Genomic DNA, 17,640 nt, shown 5'->3' with positions numbered 1-17,640 from the left:
CCCTCTAACCTACGCATCCCTGGACACTAAGGGGCAGTTTTTCAGCATGGCCAATCAACCTAACCCGGACATTTTTGTAATGCAAGTCGGATCAATTAGGACTTGGCAGCTTCCTTTCTTTCTGTCTCCTTCCCACCTTCTTCATCACCCCACCCAAGAGACTCAACAGCAAACTGACAAGATCAGAAAGCCTGCTAAGTTGCTTCGATTCCTATTCTTGATCATTGGCTGCATCTCAATCCTGATGAGCACATTATCACAGAGCAAAATAAAAAGAGAGATCTTTAAAACATGCAGAAAAGGACTTTTCAATTCAAGGTTAACTCTAAGTTAATTTATTTATCATCAATTTTTGACAGGTATAAACGTTCATGTTGTTTGGATTTTACCAAACTATGGGGTATTGGACAGTGAGGTGATTTAGCGAACACATTCCCACTTTAAAGTTTGGTCTTGTTAACTGAGACCATTAAGAAAAAGACTGCCTCGTTACAGTTTGTGGGAACTAACTGAGCACAAATTGGTTGCTCTGTCTTACTGGCAGGGGTGAAACTATGATCAGACAAGGAACATGGCTAGACCATTGCACTTGGGGAGTGCTGATACCTGTGATAATGGTTTGCCTGTTCTAGGGTAGAGCAAGCGATCAGGTAGCCAATGAGGATAAACTGGGGCTTTACCTGATGCAATTTTTTAAAGCCATCTCAGCCTTTTGGTTAAGATGAGGCTTAGATTAAACCTGAGGGTGTGTAATGCCTCATGCTGCCAGCTTGGATCTTGTTAGGTCAAGCCCAGGATGGGATGTATATGCTTGTCTTGTTAGCTTGGATCTGGTTTGTCCCTAGTTCGGGGGCTCTGATTGGACTTAATTGGCTTTTTTGATTGAGAATAAAGTACCAAAAGAAAATAAAAATTCTGTCTCCAAAAACAAAACAGTGACTACACTTCAAAATTAATGAGTGAGAAAACAGAATTAACAGGCAGAAATTTCCCGTCCCTCCTGCCATGTAAATCGTAGAAATCATAGAAACTCTACAGTGCAGGAAGAGGCCATTCGGCCCATTGAGTCTGCACCGACCACAATCCCACCCAGGCCCTACCCCCATATCCCCCACATATTTTATCAGCTAATCCCTCTAACGTACACATCTCAAGACACTAAGGGGCAATTTTTAGCATGGCCAATCAACATAACTTGCACATCTTTGTACTGTGGGAGGAAACCGGAGCACCTGGAGGAAATCCACCGAGGCATGAGGAGAATGTGCAAATCGTAGCAGACAGGACACAGACCATGCAAAGGTCCGTTGGCCTCGGGCGGGATTTTTGGGCAATCGCAGCCAGAAAATCCCACCTAACATTTCAAGTCTGCAGAAGAATCACATTCAACTCAAAACGGTTTTTCTCTCCAGCCCATGCATGCTGCCAGACCCACTGAGTATTTCCAGCACTTTCTGTTTTTTTTTGTTTCAGATTTACCAGCACCTGCAGTATTTTGCTTCTATATCATTATCTGTGAGTGTTCTGCTGTCATGAAAGGCACTATATAAATACACATTTTCTTTTAACAATGGAGAAAATGCCAGATAGCATCTGTGGAAAGAGAAATAAGTCTAATGGCTGGATTTTCAGTCCCTGCCAGGGCCAGGGTCAGAGATGGATGGCGGTCAAACTGGCCAATATGTGGCTTTCCTATCTCTGACCCACCTCTGATTGGGGGCTGGCATAGTTAGGTGCCCTCATGTGACATGTGACCAATCAGACTCATTAAGAGCCGAATTTAGGCCAACTCAAGGAAGTCAAACGGAAGTTTCCATGCACCCTCCAGGTTCCTGCATGGGTTTGGGGCCAGTTTGAAAGCCAGAAGGTAGGAACCCAATGGTAAAAATAAAGTAAAGTTTATTTATTGGTCACAAGTACATGTAAAATAACACTGCAATAATGTTATTGTGAAAATCCACTAGATACTACACTCCGGTGCCTTTTCATGTACCCCGAGGGAGAATGCCCCTAACCAGCAAGTCTTTTGGACTGTGGGAGGAAACCGGAGCACCCTGAGGAAACCCACACAGACACAGGGAGAAGCATATAAACTCCGCACAAACAGTGACCCAAGTCGGGAATCAAACCTGGGTCCTGGGCGCCGTTAGGCAGCGGTGCTGACCACTGTGCTGCCATGCCACCCAGCCTAGCGGGCCAGAACTTCAAGCAGGCCTGTAGACCCTCTCTGCATGCCAGGGTGCAGGAGCTGGAACAGGCTGCCCTGTAGAAGGATCCCCAATCCTCCCCCAGCTCAGCCTCCAAACCACACACATCCCTGCTGTCCCACAGTCATGGCCTAGCTGCTGAATCATTTTTCTTTCAAATAAATATTTTGAAAAGATGAAGAGATGGCCACTTCCATGTTGTAGTGCTTATTTACCTTCCATTAAAATTTGTAAACTGAGAAGTGTTCAATTGGCCCTCAGATTTGAGATCCTGCCTGCTATCCTTATTTGGACAGTGAACCTGGTCTCTGGCCACCCCAGGGTAAATCACAGCTCAGTGATTATTTCCCACTGGGGATAGAATTCAGGACCTGGAAACACTACCAACATCTATTCCCCACTCCTGGAGTGATAAATCCAGCCCGATCTCAGTTCAATGACATGAGAGTTAAGGTTAGACAGAGAGGGTCTCTGGTGTATCTGAAATGGCACTGGAGGTCTGATTCTAAACGTCCTTCCTCCAAGCCCACCCACCACCATTTCTGCAGAGGTGGGAACAGAGTCGGAGAGGGGGGGTGGTTTGCAGGGTTGCATCTTGCATAGTCATGGTTCACAGAGGCACTTGTCCATGTAAAAGAGCAGTTTTGCCCTCAGCCAGATCCAAAATTCATTCGTGGGAAAGTTCAAAACACAATTTGCCCACGTTCCTGCTGCCTGCCCTGTTTCCGGCACTTTCTTCAGATCACCGGGCTCTGCGGAATTTTGCTGGAAAAAAAAACGCTGAAGAGTTTGAAAAAATATAACACACAAGTGAGTATTGCCATGAAGCAGCAATTCAGGCAAAAGGCTGCAAAATTCTTTGTCTCAGGCATTTGCTTTTCCACCGTTCAGTACCAGATCCTAAGCTTTGTACTTGGCTGGTAAATCCCCTTCCAACATCACAACCTGCAAAACACAGCGCAGCACATTTTGCTTTATCAAAATAAAGTGTTATTTTTCTTAGGCGGCAGACAGTTATCAACTGCATTCAGAGAACTCTGACAGGAAGAATGATAGTGCAAGATCACCTTGGATCAGTCAGGTGCAGTGCAGATGGAGTAAATGTCCGATAACAGATGGCTGCCAATGAGTTATGAGGCAAGAGTTCAATTGTTCTGATCTGATTATGTTACCAACCATTAGCATTACCTTTTAGCGAACAGACACGGATCCCTGGGACGCTAAGAAGTATTGAAAATGCACCGCATCTTTATTATTCTTTAAGACACATGGGCCAGAATTTTCTGGCCGATCACACCAGGTATTTGGTCCCGCCTCAGTGAACAGAGATTTGGCTGAGTGCCATATTCTCCATCCTCACTTCTGGCCATGGGCTTTTGAAAAAGAAATCCTGGTCATTTTTTTCTTTACTTCTTTCATGAGCACGCCCAGTATTTGTTGCTCATCCCTATTTATCCTTGAACTGAGTGGCTTGCCAGGCCATTTAAGAGCCAATCTCGTTGCTGTGGCAAGCCAGACCAGGTAAAGATGGCAGATTTTCTTTCCTGACGGACATGGGTTTTTACAACAATCGACAGTGGTTTCACGGTCATCAGTAGACTTTGAATTCCTGATTTTAACTGAACTCAAATTCCGCCATCTGCCATAGTGGGATTTGAAGGCAGATCCACAGGACATTACCCTGGATCTCTGGAGGACTAGTCCAATGACAATATCACATTGCTATCACCTCCTCATGGATGCTAGGTTGGGCTTTTGGGTTTAAGGGGTGAGCAGGGAAACATTTGTTCAATGGTCAAAGGACCAAATTCAGGAATCCAATAGATATAAAACTGTAGGCTTCCATTTCCTCTGCATTCCACCTTTTCTAAACTTCAACACAACTACATTTTTACTGCCCATATCTTAACATGCTTCCATGTCTCACTGATCTACATTTGTTCCCAATGCCTCATATGTAAAATTCACATCAAAATGTCTAAATCCTTTCATATCCTCTGTCCTCCCTATTTTTATTACCTATCTCTGCTCTAAAATATCCTTCAGCACTCTGTATTTGCCCCTTTGGTGTCATCACTCTCAGAAGTGAGATCAGCTTCTACATGTATAAGACCCTTTATAAGACCCTTGTCAGGCCTCATTTGGAGTACTGTGCGCAGTTCTGGTCGCCTCACTATAGGAAAGACGTAGAAGCTATTGAAAGGGTACAGAGGAGATTTACAAGGATGTTGCCTGGACTGGGGGGCATGCCTTATGAAGATAGGTTGAGGGAGCTGGGACTCTTTTCCCTGGAGAGACGAAGGTTGAGAGGCGACCTGATAGAAGTTTATAAAATGTTGAGAGGAATAGATAGGGTGGATTCTCAGAGGCTATTTCCCCGGGTTGAAATGGTCGCTGCGAGAGGACACAGATTTAAGGTGCGGGGAGGAAAGTACAGAAGTGATGTTAGGGGTAAGTTTTTCACTCAGAGGGTGGTGAGTGAATGGAATCGGCTGCCGTCAGTGGTGGTGGAGGCGAACTCACTGGGGTCTTTTAAAAGACTTCTGGATGAGTATATGGGGTTTAATGGGATTGGGGGTTATAGATAGGTCTATAGATTGGTAGGTGTTGATGTGTTCGGCGCAACTCGTGGGCCGAAGGGCCTGTTTGTGCTGTAGTGTTCTATGTTCTATGTATATAACACAGATGTGTATGAGAAAAAATCCTCACAGCTTTGGTTGAATTGACCACAGGCTTTCTGCCTTGTTGTTTTTATTGATGGACTGGTTTGGTTCAATGGACCTGATGGTCTCTTTCTATCTTAATATTTATATGGGCACTGAGGCAGTAGTACACTCCTGCCTCAGGGGCCCTGGTTCAATTCCAGCCTTGGGTGACTATGCGGAGTTTGCATGTTCTCCCCATGTCTGTATGAGTTTCTTCGATTTCCTCCAAAGATGTGCAGTTAAGATTGATTGACCACGCTAAATTGTCCTTTAGTGTCCCATGATGTGTAGGTCAGGGAGATTAATGGGATATATTTGTGGGCTTATGGAGATAGTGCATTTTACCCAGGCCCTGTCAGTGTGTCGATGCAGATCCGATGGGCCGAATGGCCTCATTCTGCACTGTGGGGATTCTATGTTTAAATGAATAAGACACAGGTTTTCATCCACACTTTCCCATTTCATTTCCAGTGTTTCATTGATGGGGTCAATAGGAAGACACACAGGGAGGCAGGGAAAATCAAGCCACTCTCACAAACTTCCAAAGCTTGTTTGAGTGTGGCACTCAAAGACACTAAGGACAGCTTGCTTTTATATAACAGCTTTAATGGTGTGAAACTTCGGAAGGAGATTCACAGGAGTATTAGCGAACAAAATCTGACACGCAGTCACATAAGATATTTGGGACACATGACCAAGAACATTTGGGACAAACATGAGACAAGATCATTCCACTACATTGACCCTTGACCCATGACAGGATGTGAATCTGTATGTGGCACACTATGATGTGCCAGTTATGTCCTGCGTAATAGGATAAAGTAAATCTTATTGAAATGTCAACTATTTACTGAATTGTTCTAAAAGGAAGAACTGTTAAGGTTTGCAACTCTGAATAAAAACTTGATTGCTTCATGCATGGCCCTGTTCATCTCCTGATTGGATTGAGCAACCTCTTGATTTGACAATTTCCTTATTTAAATATCCTAAATGATATTTTCCCTCATTTCCGAACGAATTTTATCACCTTCTCTGCTGAAGGTGTTGAATTCTTATTGGGGCAGGAATCTACAACCTTCACAGAAGTAACCATTATTGCTAATGCCAACCTTGCAGTGCTAACCTGCGCTGGGGGCAATGCCAGGACAATGTCCGGCTGTATCCTTCTCCCCTAGGAGCTAGTCTCACTTTTATACCCCCCAGGAGATTCCCACAACAGATTCACGTCTGGATGAACCTGGTATAAACCTTACCGACGTGACATAAAGTCAAGATTTTGGGCGTGAACCTCGCTACATCACCGGTGGGGAAATTGGAATCTCTCCTGAGAGAATTGAGTTTTCAGATTCCCTCTAGATTTTCAGTGTGTATCACCATTCTCTCTGATGGTGGACGCAAGCTGAAAATTGCCCCCTATTTCTTTGTCTACTGTTTTCCTCGGAAAAATGAAGGCTGAGCTGAGATTTGATAGAGGTTGTCAGGTTCCTGAAGGTTAATGGACAGGATAGGTAGTGAGAAACTTCCCATTCAAGACAACATCAAGAACTGGAGGGCACTGATTCAAAGTAATTGGCAAGAAGTAGTGTGAGAAAAGCTTTTTTTCATGTAAAGGGTGGTTGGAGTCTGGAACAATCTTCCTGAGAGGATTGTGGAGGCAGTTTCAATTGAGGTGTTCAAAACGGAATTGAATCGCTATCTGAAAAGAAGGAATGTGCGAAGTTATGGGGCTAAGGCAAATTAGTGGGACCTGATAGAATGCTCTTTCTGAGAGACAGTGAAGGCTGAATGGGCCAATGGCCTCTTTCTACATTGTAAAGATCCTGTGAATCTTTGAAAAGCAAAAGACTGTGAATAAGACTGTCCCAAGAGACCAGTTTAAAATAAATCATTTTTGCAGGAAAGATTTCATGTTTAAACTAAAATAAGTGGATGTGAAGGCACTGGAGAGAGTACAGAGGAGAGTCACAAGACTAATTCCAGGGAGAAAGACCCTTAAATATGAGCAAAGATTAGAGAGCTGGGACTGTTTTCCTTGGAAAAATGAAGGCTGAGCTGAGACCTGCTGAGGTTTTCCAGCATTTTCGCTTTTTATGTTAGACTTCCAATATTCACAGTATTTTGCTTTTCAAAGATTCACAGGATCTTTACAAATGTAGAAAGAGGCCATTGGCCCATTCAGCCTTCACTGTCTCTCAGAAAGAGCATTCTATCAGGTCCCACTAATTTGCCTTAGCCCCATAACTTCGCACATTCCTTCTTTTCAGATAGCGATTCAATTCCGTTTTGAACACCTCAATCGAAACTGCCTCCACAATCCTCTCAGGAAGATTGTTCCAGACTCCAACCGCCCTTTACATGAAAAAAAGCTTTTCTCACGCTACTTCTTGCCAATTACTTTGAATCAGTGCCCTCCAGTTCTTGATGTTGTCTTGAATGGGAAGTTTCTCACTACCTATCCTGTCCATTAACCTTCAGGAACCTGACAACCTCTATCAAGTCTCAGCTCAGCCTTCATTTTTCCAAGGAATACAGCCCCAGCTCTCCAATCTATGCTCATATCTAAGAGTCTTTATCCCTGGAATTAGTCTTGTGAGTCTCCTCTGTACCCTCTCCAGTGCCTTCACATCCACTTATTTTAGTTTAAACATGAAATCTTTCCTGCAAAGGTGATTTATTTTAAACTGGTCCCTTGGGACAGTCTTCTGCCATCCCCTTCCAATCAGCACCCTTTATTCCATGCCGTGTGACTGAGATTAAGAGCTCTCCACAAGGGGAGACGTTGGAATGTGATACCTCACACCCATGGGTGGCACAGTGCTTAGCACTGCTGCCTCACAGCGCCAGGGACCCGAGTTGAATTTCAGCTTGGGTGAGTGTGTGGAGTTTGCACATTCCCCCCATGTCTGCAGGGGTTTTCTCTGGATGCTCTGGTTTCCTTCTATAGTCCAAAGATGTGCAGGTTAGGTGGATTGGCCATGCTAAGTTGCCACGATGTATCTAATTAGCAATGGGAAATGTGTGGGATGACAGGAATAGGACAGGGGATAGGGTATGGTAAGATACTCTCTCAGAGTTGTTGTAGACTTGATGGGCAGAAGGGATTCTATGATTCTATGAGAACAGAAAGTAAAGGGCACATGGGAACACCACAATCTCCAGTTCTCCTCCAAATCATACACCATCTGGACTATTTCACCATTCCTTTGTCATCACTGAGTCAAAATCCTGGAGCTCCCTTTTTGACATTATTATAGGTGCATCCACAGCACAAAGACTGCTGCAGTTCAAGAACAGAACTCAGCTCCAAGGACAATTAGGGATGGGCATTAAATGCTGGCCTTGCCAGCAGCGCCCACGTCCCATGAACAACTAAAAAAAAGTTCCCACAACTCAATGTGTTCACAGTTTTAACTTTGACAAACTGAAACTGTGAGAGATTGCAAAGCTTTTCAGCTCTGTGCTCTCTGCTCCATCTGCTACAGCAATCCCATTACTCCTCCAACTCAAACTTTCACATGCAATTTCAAATATTTCAGCCAGCAAAAGCTTGGTTCGTGCGCAAACCAATCTGTATTTTAATTTGAAAGCATTTTCATTTTAATTCAGTCACCTGATATGTAGTTATATCTAAATATATATATCATCAACTGTTGATTCTGAAGCGGGACTTTTTGAATTTATTTTTCATCTTGCTATTCAATACATTTGACTTAGTGAAAGCAGTTTCATTTGTGGTCAGAATTCATACTTTTAAGTTAATGTATGTTTGTAGCAGAGGTATCACAAGTTTGACCTTTCAGAATTGTAAGCTTTTTTTCTGAAAGCAAGTTAAATGTTCCCAAACAAACAATCAGTTTCAGCTTGTTATACTGTGCAGCGTGGAGTACACGGTTCTCACGGAACTCATAACTTCTTGTCACTCACTTATTCTAATCATTTTCTTTCCTCTGGCTTTCTTTCCTCCCTCTTTTCTTCCCTCACCCATATTAGTCATCCATGTGCATACTTTCCATTTCAGTCAGAAGGTGGGACAGTTCAGCCTGTAAATATTTCGACAGATGTTATGAATCCCATTCCTCAGCATAACACAAGGAGCAGCATGTCAGCTAATTGGGACCAGATTCCCTTTAGAAGCCACTTGAGCCCTTCTCTCCCACAGGTGAACCAGCACCAAAACTGGTAAAACTCGCCCTCCAGGTTGAGGCCAAGTGAGAAAATCAGGACAATGATTCAAACACACGTTTTTCTGTTCATGGGTGACGTGCACTTGGTATTTTAGTTCCCAGGCTGACTCACTGCTTCTAATATTATTCCACTTCCCTTTTACTTTTTGTTTTAATCATGTGCGTATGGATAATGCACTTTTACAAAATGCTGCTATTTGTGCACTAATGTACAATGTATCACTGCATAACAAAGTTACAACATACATACACACTACGTACTACTGCTTGATATAGTTCACATATTTTTGTACATGTAAAACACTAATATTCTGTTACACCAGGCTGTTACAGTATATATACATAAAACACAGTGGGGTTAATTTTAAATCCCCAACCCAGCCCTCCCAGAGTAGATAAACGCTGACAAAAGGGTAATTTTTATAAAATGCGAAGTCTAATCTATCCTGCCCTCAAACTGCCTGCTTCATTTCTTTAAAGGAGGATATATGCTTCTGTTTTAACTCATGTTTCATTTCCCAAACCAGCGGATTGGATTTTCAGACTCTCGGGCAACCCACTGGATGAATGAAGGTAAGAAAGGCCAGAGCACAGGCAAGGTGAGCGAAATGGCCTCCTTCCATTTCAGTTTTCTACATTTCAATGTTTCTGTTTCCATCATTGGGATAATTGCTGGTGTACCAGGACAGGCAAGATGCTCACCACGTCCCACCAAGCTTACCTTTTGGACCTTCCACAATAAGACCTCCACGATCAGCCAACCAGCTGATGGCGTTCAGCATTTTCCACCCATCCTACATTGTCTGATGTCTGCTCCCTGCCCCCTGCCCCCCGCTATGCCCCCACCAATGCCCCATTGTGATAGTGATGAACATTGTCAGACAATACAGCAGGATATAGATCGGCTGGAAAATTGGGCGGAGAAATGGCAGATGGAATTTAATCCAGATAAATGCGAAGTGATGCATTTCGGTAGATCAAATGTAGGGGGGAGCTATACAATAAATAGCAGAACCATCAGGAGTATAGACACACAGAGGGACCTGGGTGTGCAAGTCCACAGATCCTTAAAGATGGCAGCACGGGTGGAGAGGGTGGTGAAGGCGGCATATGGCATACTTGCCTTTATTGGACGGGGCATAGAGTATAAAAGTTGGCATATGATGTTGCAGCTATATAGAGCGTTGGTTAGGCCACATTTGGAGTACTGCTTCCAGTTCTGGTCGCCACACTACCAGAAGGATGTGGAGGCTTTGGAGAGAGTACAGAAAAGGTTTACCAGGATGTTGCCTGGTATGGAGGGTCTTAGCTATGAGGAGAGATTGGGTAAACTGGGGTTGTTCTCCCTGGAAAGACAAAGGATGAGGAGTGACCTAATAGAGGTGTATAAAATTATGAAGGGTGAACAGTGAGAAGCTTCTTCCCAGGTCGGAGGTGACGAACACAAGGTGTCACAAGTTCAAGGTGAGGGGGGCAAGGTTCAACATAGATGTCAGGGGGACATATTTTACACAGAGGGTGGTGGGGGCCTGGAACGCACTACCAAGCAAGGGATCATTTAAGACTTATCTAGAAAGCCACATGAACAGACTGGGAATAGAGGGATACAAACGAACGGTCTAGTTGGGCGCATGAGCGGCACAGGCTTGGAGGGCCGAAGGGCCTGTTCCTACGCTGTATTGTTCTTTGTTCAATAACTCCTCGCAGTTTGATCTTCCTGCTACAGTTCACATTCATCTCTTCCCCCCTCCCTCCCCCAATTCGCCTGCTGTCTAACTAGTCCACCCACCACATAAGGACATGAGAACCAGGAGCAGGAGTAGGTCACCTGGCCCCTCGAGCCTGCTGAGATCATGGTTGATCTCTTCGTGGACTCAGTTCCACTTACCCGCCTGCTCACCATAACCCTTTATTCCTTTATTGTTCAAAAATCTATCTATCTTTGCTATAAAAACATTCAAAGAGGTAGCCTTAACTGTTTCTATGGGCAGGGAATTCCACAGATTCACAATCCTTTGAGTGAAGAAGTTCTTTCTCAACTCAGTCCTAAATCTGCTCCCCCTTATTTTGAGGCTCTGCCCCCTAGTTCTAGTTTCATTCACCAGTGGAAACAATCTCCCTATTTCTATCTTATTTATTTCCTTCATAAACTTTTATGTTTCTATAAGATTCATCTCTCATTTTTCTAAATTCCAATGAGCGTAGCCCCAATCTTCTCAGTCTCTCCTCATAAGCCAACTGTCTCAACTCCGGAATCAACCTAATAAATCTCCTCTGCATCTCCACCAGTGCCAATATATAATTTCTCAAGTAAGGAGACCAAAACTGTGCACAGTACTCCAGCCTCACGAGCGCCTTATGCAGCTGCACCATAACCTCCCTGTTTTTGAACTCCATCCCTTTAGCAATAAAGAACAAAATTTCATTTGCCTTCTTAATTACCTGCTGTACCTGTAAACCAACTTTTTGCGACTCATGTTCAAGGGCCCTCTCCAGAGCAGCATACTGTAATTTTTTTACTTTTAAGTAATAGTCCATTTTGCTGTTATTCCTTCCAAAATGAATGACCTCACATTTACCAACATTGTACTCCATCTTCCAGACCCTTGCCCACTCACTTCCACTATCCATATCCTTTTGCAGACTTTCAGTGTCCTCTGCACACTTTGCTATTCCACCCATTTTAGTGTCATCTGCGAACTTGGACACACTCCAAGTCTCACTCGGTTCCCATCGCCAAATCAAGTATTTAATTGTAAACAGTTGTGGTCCCAACACTGATCCCTGAGTCATGTCATTAGTCACTGATCGCAGAAAAACACCCATTACCCCTCTTTGCTTTCTGTTAGTTAACCAATCCTCTGTCCATGCTAATACATGCCCATATATATTATCTTATGCAGCAATCTTGGGTGCAGCATTTTGTCGAATACCTTTTGGAAATCCAGATGCACCATATCCACCAGTTCCCCATTGTCCACTGTGTTCATCATGTCCTCAGAGAATTCCACTAAATTAGTTAAACATGACCTGCCTTTCATGAACCCGTATGGCGTCTTCCCAATGGAGCAATTACTATTCACGTGCCTCACTACTTCTTCCTTGAGGATAGATTCAACATTGACACAATATTGAACTGACATGCAGATTCCAGATATTTCATAGCTCAATTCAGCCTGTTAACCAGATTGGCAGGTGGTCAGGAAACCTGTTGCAAAACCTTTAAAAAAGCTTCTGTCGGTAAATGTGACATAACCTACTGAAACACATACTTTAGGGTTTCCTGTCTGAAAATCGTTCCTGACCTCTCCAACCGCTGCTTTCTCCTCAGTTATTATGAGACACATAGACATAATGTGGTTACTCCTTGACGTTGTTACTATGCATTTATGTATTTATGCTGTTGCATTACACTGGGGGTAACTTTCAATTTCAGCAGAGATGGAAGACTGCCATTATCAGATTGTTACCCATCATCAGACCACTCAAGGCTTTTCCCCTTCCAACTGCTGTAATCTCTGTCGTCCCTATTACCTTCCGAGGTATTTGTCCTTTTCCAATTCTGGCCTCTTGTGTATCCCCAACTTTAATAGCCCCACCTGTGGTGAACATGCCTTCAAGCTGCGGCATTGGAAGTCTTTCCCTGAGCGAGTCTAGCGCTCCTCTTTTAACACAATCTTTAAAACCTACCAATTTGACTGAGCTTTTGGTCGCCTGTCTTAATATCCCTTTGTGTGGGTCAGTGTCAAATCTTGTTTGATGATACTCCTGTAAAACACCTTGGGACATCTTACCAAGTTAAAGGTGGCATATGATTATAAGTTGCTGTTGTTATATTGATCTTTGATTTCCACCCATTTGTGTGAGTGGAAAATCAGATGCGGTGTATAAGGACAGTGCGTTAGGTGTCTGAATAATGGCGGCCAATAGAGAGTAGCGTACATGAATAACTTATCAGTGCAGTGTACAAGGACTATTTTTAGCATATCTTCACACCCACATTTTCTTCTACTCTTTGGGGAAGTGGTGGAAAAATTCCTGGTGAACTGTATTGTGAACGCTCCTGTGGCCAACAAATCCTGGCGGCGGACTCGAACCTGGAGCTTCTGGTTCAGCAGTGGGGGCGCTACAAGGCCTCGGACAGCCATCGGGTGCAGTGTACAAGGACAGCCAATAGGGTGGGATGTACCAGGGCAGCTCGTCATGTGTCATGTATAAGGGCAACATAGAGTGTCCGCAGTTTTCTGTCCAGCTGAAGTATTTACGTGTGCATAATGCCAAAAGGAACTTATTTCACTTCACTTACTTTAACAAGTCATCACTAATAATGCAGAAGATTGCAGAAAATAATTGTTAAGGAAGTAATCATAACAATTTTGTAATAATCTTGGAATTGTTTCGGCTCTTGGCACTGATAATAGATCATTAAAAATTCATAAAACAGCAATTTGGAATTTTTATCTCTTTCTCATCTTAGATGTATGTTAATTTGAAAGGGAGGGTTTGAATATTATAAAACATACAGAACAACCTAAAACTAATTTTAGGCCTTCAACAAAATTCCACGTTTTACCAACTTATAACAGCTTAAGCGTTCATTGCAAAACTGGCAGGGAGTTCAATGAAACTCAGGAGAAGTGACGTATTAATGAACAGTGGGCAAGCAGCCTGCTTGAATGGCTCCTGTTTTATACAACTCCCGTACTCTGCAGCCAATCAGCGAAGCTAAGGGAGGTGAGGGGGTTGGTTGTGAGGCAGATCTGGTGGTGTGCAGTTCCAAATGCGATTCCAGGCTGACAGAGGAATTATAGGAAACAGATGACTTACGCTTCTAATTTGTGGCCCTAAATTGCAAACAGAATTTCAGGAGTTGAGGAAAGTAATAAATAGCAATAGAGGAAGCCACACACAGCCAAATCAGTATGTGGTGGTTGTAGGTTAAAACAAATGGGAAGAGACAGGTTATGATGGTTTACTGTATTACAGAGGAGAAGGCTTAAATTGCTATTGGAAGAGCAGTTAAAACTGCACCTTGGCAGCGGTTGTTTTATTTCTAAAGATCTGTACCTATATCCAACAAAACTGTACACAGTGTAACATTGCGCAAAATCAGATATGAGGCATTATGGTTTTTACAGGGCATGGAAGATAAGTGTTTCTTTACAGTTTAGAAACGATTGCTGATTGATGTTCTTTTTATCTCTCCCAGTCAGCAATGTTCATACCAGCAGTCTGGTAAGAACAACTACGAGAAATGACCCTCTAAGTAAAGTCTAGAATAGAATAATCTTGTCAGCCCACCGGCAGACGGATAAAGATAAACTATTAACTTCATTAAGAAGCATTTTGTTCTCGCAAGTCGTGGGATGAGGGTGCAATTTGGCTGTGGCGAGAAACTTATCAAATCACGCACTCACTGCAGCTTTTGTGAAGACAATGTATCTTTACACCAGGCAACCATAAAGTCTTATTTCATTTTTCTTTAACTATGAACAAGACATGCTTTGCATTTCCATGCAAAGGGGATCACAACGTTTATGCAGAGCAGCCCAATAAATAACTGTTCGCAAAACAAGGTACATCCAGCACTGGTGGAATAAGATTTCACATCCCAGAATTTTCGGGCAAAGAAAAAGATGAAAGGTCACATTAAAATGAGTTTTTATAAAGTCTTTCTTCATGAGAGGGCTAAAACCAGCATTTTACAAGCCATGAGTGAACTGGTTGTACAACCTTTTTTTTAATAAAAGCGTTATGATTGAAAGCAGGAAAGTACATGATAAGCTTTTACTGAAGGATTCCTTTAGCAGTTGAGACAGAGGAGTTAGCTTACTTGGAGAAGACAAGGTCACTGTGACAAAATGGATGATGTGATCTCTGCATTGTAGCCATACTTATTTAATTTAATGGCACTCTTGTTCCGCGTAGGATAAGCTTGTTTAGTACGGGTTATGTCACCAAGTTCAAGTCCCAGTGCTCGTTGACGAAGATGCCTGATAACTACCATGGACTGAGTCTTGCCAGTTCTCAGCCAAGCTGTTAAGTGGAACGTTTCCTACCTTGAAGCATAATTGGCAGCATTTTCATCTTGCTTCCATTAAGTGGGCCTCCTGTTTCACAAAAGCTGAACTAATGTCAGGACTGAGAATCGTGTGATAAGCTTATTTCGTGGGTCGCTATTTTGGCTTCCTCATTTCTGAAAGTCCAAAATTTGCTGAATTTAAAGAAAACAGCAAACAAACCAGACTATCAAAATTAAACACAAATTATCAGAGACAATTATCCTCCTTATTATGAGGACCCTAATGCATGCCCAAGTCATCAGTATTTGAACTATCTCCTTAAAACATCAAGAATTGGACAAATAACTCCCATGGGTGGGATAGGATTGCACATATACTCCACGATTCCAGAAGGACATGTACTGTTTCCTAGGCTCCTAGGAATCTAACACAATCTGGTAACAGCAAACACAAAATTCCAAAACTTACAGTCTGAGGTGTCCACATTTCCATAAACAGTGCAAAAATGGCACCTCCATGGATGGGTCATTATTCAATTGCAAGTAATAAGATACAGGGGAGGCACAGTGGCACAGTGGTTAGCACTGCTGCTTCACAGTGCCAGAAACCTGGGTTCAATTCTGGCCTTGAGTGACTGTGCGGAGTCTGCACGTTCTACCTGTGTCTGTATGGGTTTCCTCCGGGTGCTCAGGTTTCCTCCTACAATCCGAATGATGTGTTGGTTAGGTGCATTGGCTATGCTAATTTCTACCTCAGTGTACCCGAACAGGCACCAGAGTGTGGTGACTAGGGAATTTTCATGGTATCTCCATTGCAGTGTTAATATAAGCTTACATTAATAAATAACATTAATAAATAAACTTTAAAAAGCTCCTTTACCTGCATGATAAATTAAAAACTTAACTCACCATTGAAAGTTAGGGCTAGTCCATTTCAGTCTGAGTACAATTTTTAACAGATTGATTCATCTTAATTGTTGCCAAGCAATCTCATGGCACTGAAAGTTAACCTTTAAAAATGTAGAATCTCATTGAATTAGCTTTTAGTTGTTTTTGGAGATTTTAAAAAATTGTTTTTTAATTTTTTTTCCTTCCTTAATGCAATGCTCTTCTTTCTTCTTCTGCATTTGATTTGATGACGCATTCACAATTCTAATTCACACTTCCTGGTTGAAAAGCTGGACTGTTCATTCCTCAGTTTATCAATACAAATAGTTAAGGAGATACACAATTTGTTACTTTGTTCATACAGATCCCAAATGCCCCCATGGAGTTTGCTGTGCTGTTTCCTTTTCCCATTTATAGAAACTTGCAATGCAAAATCTTTTTTAATCTTTATCGATGGAACGTTTGCTCACTGGCAAAGCCATTGCCCGTCTCTAATTTCACTTGAAGGTGGTGATCAGGTACCATCTGGAACTGTAAAGATAGAGATGCCCCCTTAGGTAGGGAATTCCTGGTTTTGAACAGTAACAATGAAGGATCAGTTATATGCTCCAAGTCCTATCTCAATTTTACTTGTTTTCTCCTTGTCCAGTCTCGTTCACAATCTGTAACTCTTCCAATGCCCTCCTCAACTTTATTTGTTTCCAGTTTCCCAGGCTCTAATCATTTCCTTTCAACTTTGGATGGGAAACCTCCATCACCTATATTCTGACCTTCCATCCCACCACCCCTGTCTTCAGTGGATTATCCTTCACCATTCCTGATGCTTCCAACGTTCTGCCAACACCAAGCACATCATTTCCTCCCCTCCCCATTTCAGTCTTCAAAAGGGGCAGTTCCCTCCCTGACACCCTGTTCCACATCTTAATCACCCCAACTCCTGTTCACCTTCCCCTGCAAATAGAAGGGATGTAATATCTTCCTTTTTACCTCTTTCCATTCATCATCCAAGGCCCCAAACACTTATTCCAGGTGAAAGAGCGATGTTCTTACACTTCTTTTAATATAGCATATGTATTCATTGTACATGATACATTCCTTTCGAAGTTACAGAGACCAAATGCAGATTGATGACCATTTTTAGGAACATCTCTGTCCAATCCACAGGCATGACACCAAGATTTTGGTTACCTGTCAGCAAAACATCTTTACTCCTATACTCAAAACCCCTTGAGATGAAGGCCAATAAACAATTGAGGTACATTGACCCGAACAAGCACCGGACTGTGGCGACTAGGGGAATTTCACAGTAACTTCATCGCAGTGTTAATGTAAGCATTACTTGTGACTAATAAATAAACTTTATTTAACTTATTAAATTTTTGTTGCACCCACCTGATAGCTTTTAGTGACTCATGAACAAGAGCACCCAAGTCCATTTGAACATGAACACTTCCTGAATTCTCACTATTTAAGAAATGCTCTGCCTTTCTGTTTTTCCTACCTAAGTGGATAAATTGTCACTTATTCACATTATATTCTATCTGCCAGGTTCTGCCAACTCACTTAGCCTGCCTAAATACCCTTGACTCCTCATTGTATCCTCCTCACAACTTAAACTCCACCTAGTTTTGTCA

Source organism: Carcharhinus amblyrhynchos, chromosome 11 (assembly GCF_965287045.1).
Source record: "Carcharhinus amblyrhynchos chromosome 11, sCarAmb.v2.hapA, whole genome shotgun sequence".
Lineage (NCBI taxonomy): Eukaryota > Metazoa > Chordata > Chondrichthyes > Carcharhiniformes > Carcharhinidae > Carcharhinus > Carcharhinus amblyrhynchos.
The sequence above is the reverse complement of the archived record's forward strand: the minus strand, read 5'-3'. Positions refer to the sequence as shown.